Source organism: Pyrus communis, chromosome 12 (genome assembly GCF_041283825.1).
Source record: "Pyrus communis isolate YQ-2024b chromosome 12, ASM4128382v1, whole genome shotgun sequence".
Classification (NCBI taxonomy): Eukaryota; Viridiplantae; Streptophyta; class Magnoliopsida; order Rosales; family Rosaceae; genus Pyrus; species Pyrus communis.
The window spans coordinates 10,563,110-10,574,445 of record NC_142576.1 but is presented as its reverse complement, the minus strand read 5'-3'; the positions used below and the strand labels follow the sequence as shown (position 1 = coordinate 10,574,445).

General features: G+C 39.6%; 1 pseudogene across 1 annotated transcript; it reads right to left on the bottom strand.

Annotated features, from left to right (window-relative positions):
* Nucleotides 1–7,779: 7,779 nt before the first annotated feature.
* LOC137744371 (BTB/POZ domain-containing protein At5g03250-like) lies at nucleotides 7,780–11,012 on the bottom strand (annotated as a pseudogene). The gene is made up of 4 exons (XR_015954296.1): nucleotides 10,811–11,012; nucleotides 10,281–10,350; nucleotides 8,857–10,075; nucleotides 7,780–8,520 (listed from the first exon to the last, which is right to left on the bottom strand). The product of XR_015954296.1 is annotated as a BTB/POZ domain-containing protein At5g03250-like (transcript).
* Between the last annotated feature and the right edge of the window lie 324 nt (nucleotides 11,013–11,336).

Below are 11,336 nucleotides of genomic sequence, written 5' to 3'. Positions count from 1 at the left end.
TTGGTATGGTATTTAGATGATTCTCTTAGATGATTCAAACACAATATTTGTCTGTTAGTAAAGTTCTACGTTTTGATAATGGTGGTGAATATATTAATTTTGAGTTGTTGGAGTTTCTTCGTGATCGAGGCATTCTCCATGAAACATGTCCCCATACCCCACAACAAAATGGCGTTGCTAAGAGGAAAAATTGCCATATCCTAGAAACGGCACGCGCACTACTTCTTGGAGCCTTTGTTCCTAAGATTTTTTGGCCTGAAGCTGTCACTTATGCAGTGTACGTGATTACTCATATGTCGTCTCAGGTTGTCAAGTTTCGAACACTCAACATGCTCCAGTGATGTCTACTAACAATGTCACCCTTCAAGTATTTGGGTGTGTGGCTTATTGACACACCCGACCCGAAATGTCCACTTGGACTCCAAATCGAGTTGTGCTTGCCGACACCTGGAGGGTGACGAAGCCATAAAGTTTAGTGTAGTGGGAAAATGATGTGAATAAATTTAAACCTAAAAGTGCATAGTCAAAAGAGTGTAGGGGTGAGCGGAATTGAACCCATTTCACACGTGATGTCAGAGCATAAGATTGTATAGTAAATAGGATGATGGTTATAAAAATTGTACAAAATCTGAAATTCAAATCCAATCCTCCCCTTTATTGGTGGATCCGTGTCCTCTCATTTCCAACAAATCACATTTGTTTTCCACCAATCCCTCACCACCATTCATAATCCCTCAAAACCCTCACAGCCAATCAAGTGTCTTCCCTCAATTTTGGCACCAATCAGTTTTCACTTTCATTTCATCCACAACCAATCAGAAACCACAAATTTCTCTCTCCTCTCATTCTCTCTCTCTAACCATAGAACTCTTCTTCTCTTTGCAACTCCCTCAAACAACCCTCAAAACACTCAAACGTGACCTACAACTTACACCATTGAACTCCCCTCAACTCCACGAACATAACCATGTAACCAGATTGCGATTTGGGTAAGTTTTTACTTACCAACTAGGAAGGTCTGACTCAGCTCAACCTTTCCCCGACAAGTTACAACCGAGTTATAGATTTTTAGCAAGTCTAAAGGCCTCCACTATACTCCGCGAGGTCTTTAGTGAAGGTTTGAGGAAGAGTTGACGTCAAAACAAACGAGTTTCGAGGAGCCAAGTTTAAGCCAAAGCTATCAAGCTAATTTCAGGCATTTTCTCATCCATTTTTGGACTTCCAAAAGGTATAAACTGATTCTACAATTCAAAAGCTTCATTTCCATATAAATTTTCTGAAAAATGGTTGAGAAATGAAGAAGATATGAAGGTTTGAAATTTTACCCAAAAACTGGCAAAAATTTCCAGATTCTGGCGAGTTCAGATGGCCGCGAACGGCGGCGACCACTAGAGAAGACGACAGAATATTCCGTCAAAGTTGACGGAATATTCTTGAAGGACGTCAGGGTCTTGCCTACACGTATGGCCATGCTTTAGCCGGCACGTGGCAGCGCGTCCGGCCCCCGTTTTTCTTTCTGTCAATTTGTGTAGGTCCGTGATGTCGAGTAGATCGATTTCGTATATTCAAACCCTATGTTTGAGCAATCTACGGAGATTTTATTTAAGTTTCCATCTATGTGTTATTAAACTACGTTAATTAGTAATTTCACATATACGGGAATGTATCCCAAGGGCGTACAAGGTCAAGTAAGGCTCGGAGGCTTCATTTCGACTGCATATCTGTGAGTGGGCAGTTTGTTTTTATACCTCTATATAATTATAGTTTCCATGAATGTGTATATACTTCATTTTTATGCTTATATTGCCAAGTATCGTTATTGTGATATTAAATGTGATAAATGCTGCTATATGGTTGAGATATTACTATCATGCCACTCATACATATTTGTATATGCTCATCTTGCTGCACTTTGGTTTTAGTACTCCCTCCCCCCCAAGGGCCAGGGCCAGTCCTTCACGTGTATGTTCACATCCTCACCGTTCGCTCGCCTTGGATCCAAGCTAGGTGTCAGTCTTGTCATACATATTGCATTAGGCAATCCCGACTCATATGTGACCATGCTTCTGCACCAACCATCATGTGATCGTAGTATTAGAGCGTATTGATTACACCCAGTCATGTTCTTGTCAGAAATTATCTGTACGAACTCGTGTGTTAGCTTAGATGGATGAGCACTTAGTTATACTTGATTATCACATGATTATATTATTACAACATTTGAGATATCATGACTTGGCATATTTATGATTATATTGTTGTTGTACTGTTGTTTACATACTTACGTAGTATGTTTTAAGGAAACTATACTTGTTTTACAGTAAGGGGTTACTATGTCCGAAAATAAAGGCTACAACCGTTGTTTTGCTGACCCACTCAACTTTGTTTTTTGCCCCCTCCAGGTTTAGTATCTATGCTTACGTGTAAACAGGATTCTAGCAAATCTCAAGAGATGGTTATCTTCAATGGTATAACCATTATCCTATTTACTATATTGTCTTATGCTCTGACATCATGTGTGAAATGGGTTCAATCTCGCTCACCCGCACACTCTTTTGGTTAGGCACTTTTAGGTTTAAATTTACTCACATCCTTTTTCCACTACACTACACTTTATGGCTTCATCACCCTCCAGGTGTCGGCCAGCTCAACTCGATTCGGAGTCCAAATGGACATTCTGGTCCGGGGTGTGTCACTTATGTTCATATCCAAAAAATTCATCACAGTAAGTCAGATCTGTATGCCCGACGATGTGTATTTGTGGGTTTCTCGTCTCACCAAAAAGGATATAAATGTTATCACCTTGAGACTCATCATATGTATGTAACCATGGATGTGACCTTTTATGAATCAGAGTATTTTTATACTCTCGTGCATTCATCTTCAGATCACCAGGGGGAGCACATTATTGGTGATTTAGAGTGGTTGGACCTAGGGGAGACACCATTGTCGAGAATAACATAAAACATTCATCTGCCACTACCGAAGCAGGTGCCGAGAATGATCTAGATCTTCAGCTAGCTTCTAGCGAACCCAGGAAGGAACTTCAATCAGCTCTTATAGAGCATTAAGGGTGTTTTCAATAGCTTCTGCTGAGAATAACAGTGCCCAGGAGCTTGCCAAATTAGCCTCTGAACAGCCACGACAGCTTTTTGCCGAGCCCAGTACTTAGTCACAGCAGACACTTGCCAAACCTGTTGATATATGTGTGTCTCTCTCTCTAGCTCCATAGTGTCGTCCAATACATCTTCTCTGAATATACCTTAGGTAAGTATTGTAGATGATTAAGTAATTAATCCAAGTAATAATGTGAGTACATATAAATTGCCACCAAGACAAAATCGAGGTGTGCCTCCTGATAGGTTCTCTCCAGAAGGAAAGGTGAAGTGTCCAATAGCCAACTATGTATCATGCAATGGTTTTGTGCCGAACCATCAAGCTTTGGTGGATCATATGGAGTATATTCCAATACCAACCCGAGTAGAGGAAGCTCTGAAATATCTAAAGTGGGCAAAAACAATGGATGAAGAAATGTTGGCGTTACAGAAAAATAATACCTGAGAGGTGACGGTTCTACCTAAAGGCAAGAAGACAATTAAATGTCGGTGGGTGTTTACAATTAAATACCAAACTAACAGATTGATAAACATGTACAATGCAAGGTTAGTAGCTAAAGGATACACCCAGAATATGGGGTAGATTACCAAGAAACTTTCTCTCCAATTGCCAAGATGAATATGGTACGTGTTCTTATTTCTTTAGCTGCAACTATGGACTGGCCATTAAAGCAATTCGATGTGAAGAATGCTTTTCTCCATGGGTATTTGGAGGAAGAAGTACATATGGATTTTCCTCTCAGGTATGGTACTGGTGGGAATACCAGAGTGTGTCAGTTGTGTAAGTCACTTTATGGACTTAAGCAATCACCTCGTGCATGGTTTGATAGGTTTACTCAAGTTATGAAAAAGAATGGGTATCGCCATAGTCATTTTGATCACACTTTGTATGTAAAATGAAGACAAGATAAAGTGACAGCCATAATCATCTATGTAGATGACATGATTCTAACGAGTGATGATTTTGATGAGATTTTGAAGTTCCAGGGAAATCTTGCAGCCGAGTTTGAAATGAAGAACCTAGGAGATTTGAAGTATTTTCTTGGGATTGAAGTTGCTCGCTCATCTAAAGGTATATTCTTGTCTCAACGTAAGTATGTTCTGGATTTATTGAAGGAAACTGGTATGCTAAGGTGTAAGCCGGTAGACACTCCTATTGTTAAGAAGCATCATCTATGTTTGGATCCAAAGCAAAAATTAGTTAATAAAGGTAAATATCAAAGACTTGTAGGAAAATGAGTCTTGTATGAGAAGCACGGGCATTTGAAGATTGAAGGGTTCACTGATGCTGATTGGGCAGGTGATGTAAATGATAGGCGATCCACGTCTAGATATTTTACTTTTGTTGGAGGAAATTTGGTTAAATGGCGAAGTAAGAAACATAAGGTGGTATTGCGATCCTCAGCAGAGGCCGAGTATAGGGGCATGGCCCAAGGCATATGTGAAATTTTGTGGCTACGAAAACTGCTTTAGGGTATTTGGTTCAAGCCAAAGGAAACCATGAAACTGTATTGTGATAATAAGTCTGCAAGATGAATACGGTACGTGTTCTTATTTCTTTAGCTGCAATTATGGACTGACCGTTAAAACAGTTCGATGTGAAGAATGCTTTTCTCCATGGGAATTTGGAGGAAGAAGTATATATGGATTTTCCTTCTAGGTATTGTGCTGGTGGGAATACCAGAGCTTGTCGGTTGCGTAAGTCACTTTATGGACTTAAGCAATCACCTTGTGCATAGTTTGATAAGTTTACTCAAGTTATGAAAAAGAATGGATATCGCCAGAGTCATTCTAATGACACTTTGTTTGTAAAATGGAGACAAGATAAAGTAACGTCCCTAATCATCTATGTAGATGGCATGATTATAACAGGTGATGATTTTGATGAGATTTCGAAGTTGCAGGGAAATCTTGCAACTGAGTTCGAAATGAAGAACCTAGGAGATTTAAAGTATTTTCTTGGGGTTAAAGTTGCTCGCTCATCTAAAGGTATCTTCTTATCTCAATGTAAGTATGTTCTGGATTTTTTAAGGAAACTGGTATGCTAGGGTGTAAGTCGGTAGACACTCCTATTGTTGAGAAGCATCATCTATGTTTGGATCCAAAGCAAAAATCAATTGATAAAGGTAGATATCAGAGACTTGTAGGAAGACTAATTTATTTGGCTCATACACATCTAGATATAGCCTATGTTGTAAGTATTGTGAATCATTTTATGCATGCACCAAGTGTAGATCATATGGCTGCTGTTATGCATATCCTAGCATATTTGAAGTCTGCACTAGGAAAAGGAGTCTTGTATGAGAAGCACGGGCATTTAAAGATTGAAGGGTTCACTGATGCTGATTGGGCAGGTAATGTAAATGATATGCAATCCACGTCTGGATATTTTACTTTTGTTGGAGGAAATTTGGTTGCATGGCGAAGTAAGAAACAGAAGGTGGTATTGTGATCCTCAGCTAAGGCCGAGTATATAGGCATAGCCCAAGGCATATGTGAAATTTTGTGGCTATGAAAACTGCTTTAGGGTCTTGGGTTCAAGCCGAAGGAAACCATGAAATTGTATTGGGATAACAAGTCTGCAAGAGATATAGCTGATAATCCAGTGTAGCATGATAGGACAAAGCATGTGAAGGTTGATCAACATTTTATCAAAGAGAAGCTCGAGAAGAAGATTGTGTCAATACCGTTTGTGAATTCGGAAGAGCAACTTGCATATGTTCTTACTCATGCTGTGTAGTCGAAAGTTTGATGACTCACTTGTCAAGTTGGGCATGTGTGATATCTATGCACCAACTTGAGGGGGAGTGTAAAACATGAGTTATTATTTAAAAAGGGATATATAGATTGTATAAATATTAGGAGTCCTTTATTAGGAAGGATATGTGTTTGTGTCCTTTATTGTTTTCTTATGGAATAAGGATTGTATATGTATATATTTCAATGATGTAATACAATGAAAATTAAGCCGTAAAATTCTATTGAAACTAAGCTTAATGCTGGGTTTCTGGATTTCTTTTGTGACCGTTAAGAGAAAGAATAATGAGACTACAAAGGCTCTCCCCCTATCCGCTGAGTTCACCACCGTTCCTCCTTTCACCTGCTCGCCCCACATCACAATGGTAGATGGATATCGGCTGCAAGGTCTTCAAAGTTGAGGATCTTTTTAGATCTATTGTTTGACCAAAAGAGTATGTGTTGGTTCGTCCCCATCCTCACCTAGTCTCTTCAAGTCTATTTCTGGACCTGCGTTCCAGTGATTACTATGGTGATTATCGTGGTGGTGCTGAGCTTTTTGGCGGCGGCGACGGCTGCCGGTTCATGAGTTATTTTGTGGTTATTGAGGTTATTGTTTGGGGGGATGGTCTCAATCTTGGCTTGGCTCAACTTGTACTTATAATTACTGTTGGTCCTCTTTTTAGTTAGTCATTTGTTTGGACTTTGTATTGTGAGCTTTTGTAATGAAATGTTGCTTTGATAAAAAGAAAACAGAGGTGCGAGTCATTAGTCAAGTAAAAGTTTGATTGAAATTTAGAGGGAAGAGAGCCAATCTTGGCAAATAGAAACGGTGTCCTTTGCTGTCCGACAAATGGGACAATGACATGTGATTTATAGCCTATTGAGGGCCACTTGTTATTAACATAGAAAAGTAAAAGCCAATTTTCTGGGACAGTGAGGACCCAGTCTCTTCTAGGTGCCTGTGGTTGATTCCACTAACTGTGTAGTGTGTGTGTGTGTGTGTGTACAATTTGGAAGAGCTCCGAGGGCCGGTGAGATTCTTACTTTTGAAAGGGATTATATTCTCGTGTCATTATCTCACATCATGCATGTAATTGGAAATGTATCATTCTTAGTAACTAATTTATGTGACAATACTACATTTCTTTTTCAATCATAGTCATCACGTGACTATATTCTTTTATCTCTATCTCACTTATCAAGTCACACCGTACATGTAACAAGAATACATTTTATTTTCTCTATCTCCCTCATCACGTGAAAAAGAGAGGTATATGTCCAATCACAGCCAAGCTCTTTTTCAAATTTCCAATGTGAAAAATACAAAGATGGTACAAAGTGAGATGGTGTTAATCAAAACGACGTCTGAAGCATTAGAGATAAGAGTAAAAGGATAAAGGTCCTACAGTGCAGTCCTATCTGTTATGATTTTTGTCAGTAGGTCCAAAGCTTTACTTAAAAAAGAGAGAAAGAAGTTTACATTTCTTTCAGAGCTTGAAAGTTTACGAGAAAATCTCCAGGAAATTCAATCTGTGACACCAGCTTGAATAGAACATTATGGGATTCCACTTCTACGGTTGTAGCAAGGACTCATAGATGTAAATCGTGTCTAGGTGTCAGACGTGAAACGTGTGCCGGGTTGTCGTGTCACGGTACATTGACCTATTGTTCAATATTTCATTTCATTTTGAAGACAAAGAATTATGATTTTGATCCGTGTAGTTTGTATAGTTTTATTTCAGGTCTCGTAAGTTAGAATAACGGATCAAACCGCGCGCTATACTTGCAGTTTAACGTGCTAATATCAGCCCAACTCAAGCAAAATCAACTTTTATGAGGTAGAGCATTTCTAGCATTTTGAGTATAAGTGTGAATGATAAGACTCAAGGTCCAAAAAAAATGTAAACAAGATCTTATGAAATTAAATTCTTTCCAATTTCAGCCACCTATGTATCAACAAGGTAAATAATTTGATTGGATCGAATAACAACCTAACTTCTTCTAAACAATACACCACTTAATCCAGTTCACAGACATGCAAGAGAATAAGCAATTTCTACCAGCCAAGAAATTATGGAACATAAATACCAAAATTAAATAAAAATTTAAAAAATTAGGGTTTGAGGTTGAATGAGCCACTCAATAGCTGTTTTCATGAGTTCGTTGTCCATTGCAGCATGATGCTGGTACCGGAATCCGATCAGAGGGCTTCGATTCTTTTGGATTGCAAGGCTCCAACTTTTTTCTAAAACCTAACCTTTTGGGAAGGATGCTCCAACTTCTCTTGGTCTTGACCAGCTTCTGCAGCTCCTTTTTCATGCTTGAACACTCCTTTTGAAGCTCTAAAACGTGTTTCCTCATGTCGTGATGATCGACACCCACAGCTTGGTCTTCTGCAGTGTCCACTTGACTGGACACAGCATTTTTGGGGGGGGAGCCCAAGGTTTCCGCTTGGATTTTGTGAGTTCTCAAGATTGTCAACAAAGAACCAGCCAGAAATTGACGTACGCAGTTGAAGCTGTTCAAAGAAGAGGACTTGAACAATTACTCGAAGTGGTAACCTCTCGTTCTGAGCTGCATGGGTGCTCGCTTCCAGCGAAAGCTTCTGGCAGTTCATTAGTCTGCAGAGCTGCTCCCTTTCAGCATCTGTAAGCCAAGGATGTGCCTGAGGTTGTGGAATAATGCAATGTTGTCAGCATGCATAATCAGACATAGGCACCATGGTCATAGAAAACATATTATCCCAATGATCTGTGGTACTCTCGAATTTAGTAACATATTAGTAATGTCCTAGTTTAAAAATGCAGGAATTTTTTAAGCTCTAGTCAAATACTATAACACTCTAATCGCTTTCGGTGCAGATGACATTAATATTTGGACTTTCAAATGTAAAATTTATAGTGCGATGCTATTCACAGAATGCTAGTCTAAATACAAATCAGACCACTAAGAAGAACAATCGACATTTTTGCCAGCAGCCATGCACTTAATTTTGTTTTACCTTCAAGAAAACATTGATCGCATGATATATGCCATCATCCAGCAGCCGGGCATATTCAGGGATGACGGAAGCAAGTGACTGAAATTTTGGTAACTTCAATTAACATCTGGCGCTACCTCGGAAAGGTATCCATCCACCAGACTGGCTACCATTGTAATAGGAGTCAGTGGGTCAGTGCCAGTCATCAGTTACCCCTCTTCGATTATGCATGGGGAAGATGATGCAAGTGAAGCCTGGTTTATTGACATGAAATGATCAAGAATCCTCTGAATGCAGTCTATGTCGTAAAGAGTCTCCAAAGAATAGCCCATATTTGGTATGAGAAGATCTATGAGCACAGCTTGGTCCAACTGGGCACCTACCCTTTTCTCCAAATTTTCTCTGCATGACGGACTTGCATGTAAGATCATAGCCGTTTGTAGCAGCCTAAGCAGAAACTTGGAGGATGCGACTCCTTTCTCATGAGGAAGTAACCCCACAATATCTTCAAGTAGAACCCTCTGGTCAGCCTCAGAAATGTTAGAAATGGTTGTGCCCGAGTTTACATAATTTGTGTCATTAAAGCTCGATTGCCTATTCATCAAGGGGACCTTCTAGCATAGAATATGAGAGAAGCGGCAATACTCTCAGGCCTCATTCCTTTCAATTCAACAGCTTGAATCAATCGCTTATAGAGAGGTAAGCTAAGTAAGGATGCATCTTCACACCACCAATCATCAGCGAGAGGTTGTGGCTTAGCGTCATCAGAAGTTATTCCGTTCCATAAGGCTGTTGGGTTCTTCATGTCATTTTCTCCTGATACTACAGGCCAACTGATAAACTTTGGATCTGCACAAGCTTTGATAGCCAAGGAATCGATGCATCGTGAAGCAATGTGGAGCTCTTCAGCATATTGTTGAACATCTTCACATGTTTCAAGAGCTACTATGGAGTCTCTCCAATTGCTGAAGACTTCAGTAAGGAAAATCTCTGTTTGCGCAATGAGATTTCCTTGTTCGTAATCTTCAGCCATTTGGAGGTATTCTGCTGCACATCTAAGGATGACTACGTTCAAAGCAGTGAGTTCTATTTTGACGCCATAGCAAAATTTGGTTACAAGCTCAAACGCTTTAGCTCCCCCGGGTACACCATGAAGTTGCAAGGCACAAGCAGATCCTTCCTCACTAGAACACTCTTCGATAAGCCTCTCTAATAGCCCACTTTTAGAAAGCAATGGAAACTGCAGTAATGGCCAAAATGAGTACTACAAAATGAGAGCATAGCTCAAACGCCAATTAAAGTTCAATTCATAAGAAAATTACGAAACAAGTGTAGACAAAGCATACGGAAATAGAATACAACGATGTACCCAGTCATTCACACCCCACACACACACACACAATGTTATTGTTTTCAACTGGCAAGATAGATCAAACAAAATGCACCTTGTGGAGGTGAAAAGACATTTCCCCAACTTGAATCACAACATCGCTTGGAAGCCCGGTTGTGCAAAGCCTGAAAGAGAAACAGAAACCGGATCCATATAAACAAAACTTAAATCACCTAATATTGTCATAGCTCAATGGTAATAATTATCACAGAATCAAATACATTACACGATCAATTACATTCCAGGAAACCTCATCATATTCCTCAAAAGAATTCATCTTTGCTAGTCTTTATACACACCCAATGTGGGTAGCTAGAGGAATTAAACCAAACCAATGATACAAACAAAACCGTAGCTAATCTCTGTTGCTAATGAATTCTCTATCAAATGGGTTTGCAAATTATAAGTAATTAACACATGCATATATAACCATAGCACTAAACTTTCTTGCTTCGTATACATTACTGAAATACTAAAACCAACAGAGAAAACTAACAAACCCCATATGGGTCACTTTCTAGCTCATCGATTATATCTATTGGTTTGTACTAGTGGATCAGAGTATATGAAGAAAAAATGGGTTACCAAGTTTGGCCTTCGCGGTGAAATGCTTCAGACTTAATTCCAAGCTTCATGCAAGCCATGAGTTCTGGTGGTGGTTTTTTAAAATGGGCAAGCTTGGAATCATGAAATTAATAAGTGAAGCAAGAAATGCCGATCGGATAAAGACTTGGGTGAAAATGTGAGTGAGAGTGAGAGTGAACGTGGCATGCTTATCATCTGTGAAAATACTTTCGGAGTTTAGAGAGAGAGAGAGAGAGAGAGAGAGAGAGAGAGAGAGAGAGAGAGGGGGGAGGGAGATGAGTAGCGAGTCTAAAGCAAGAAATGAAGGGGAGAAGTAACCGGTTCAAACAGTTACAGTGGCTGCGATTTAGACTCACTCTTGTTTCTCTTGTGTGTGTGTGTGTTTTTTTTTTTTTTTCCTGTCAAACGGTAGGTTTATTATATTAGGTTCAAACTCATACTGTGTTGTAAGAGCAATACTCTTTTTTACCATTATGCTAGAGGGCATAGGCGGAACCACCAAGGGACTAGGGTAGTCCCAGGCCCA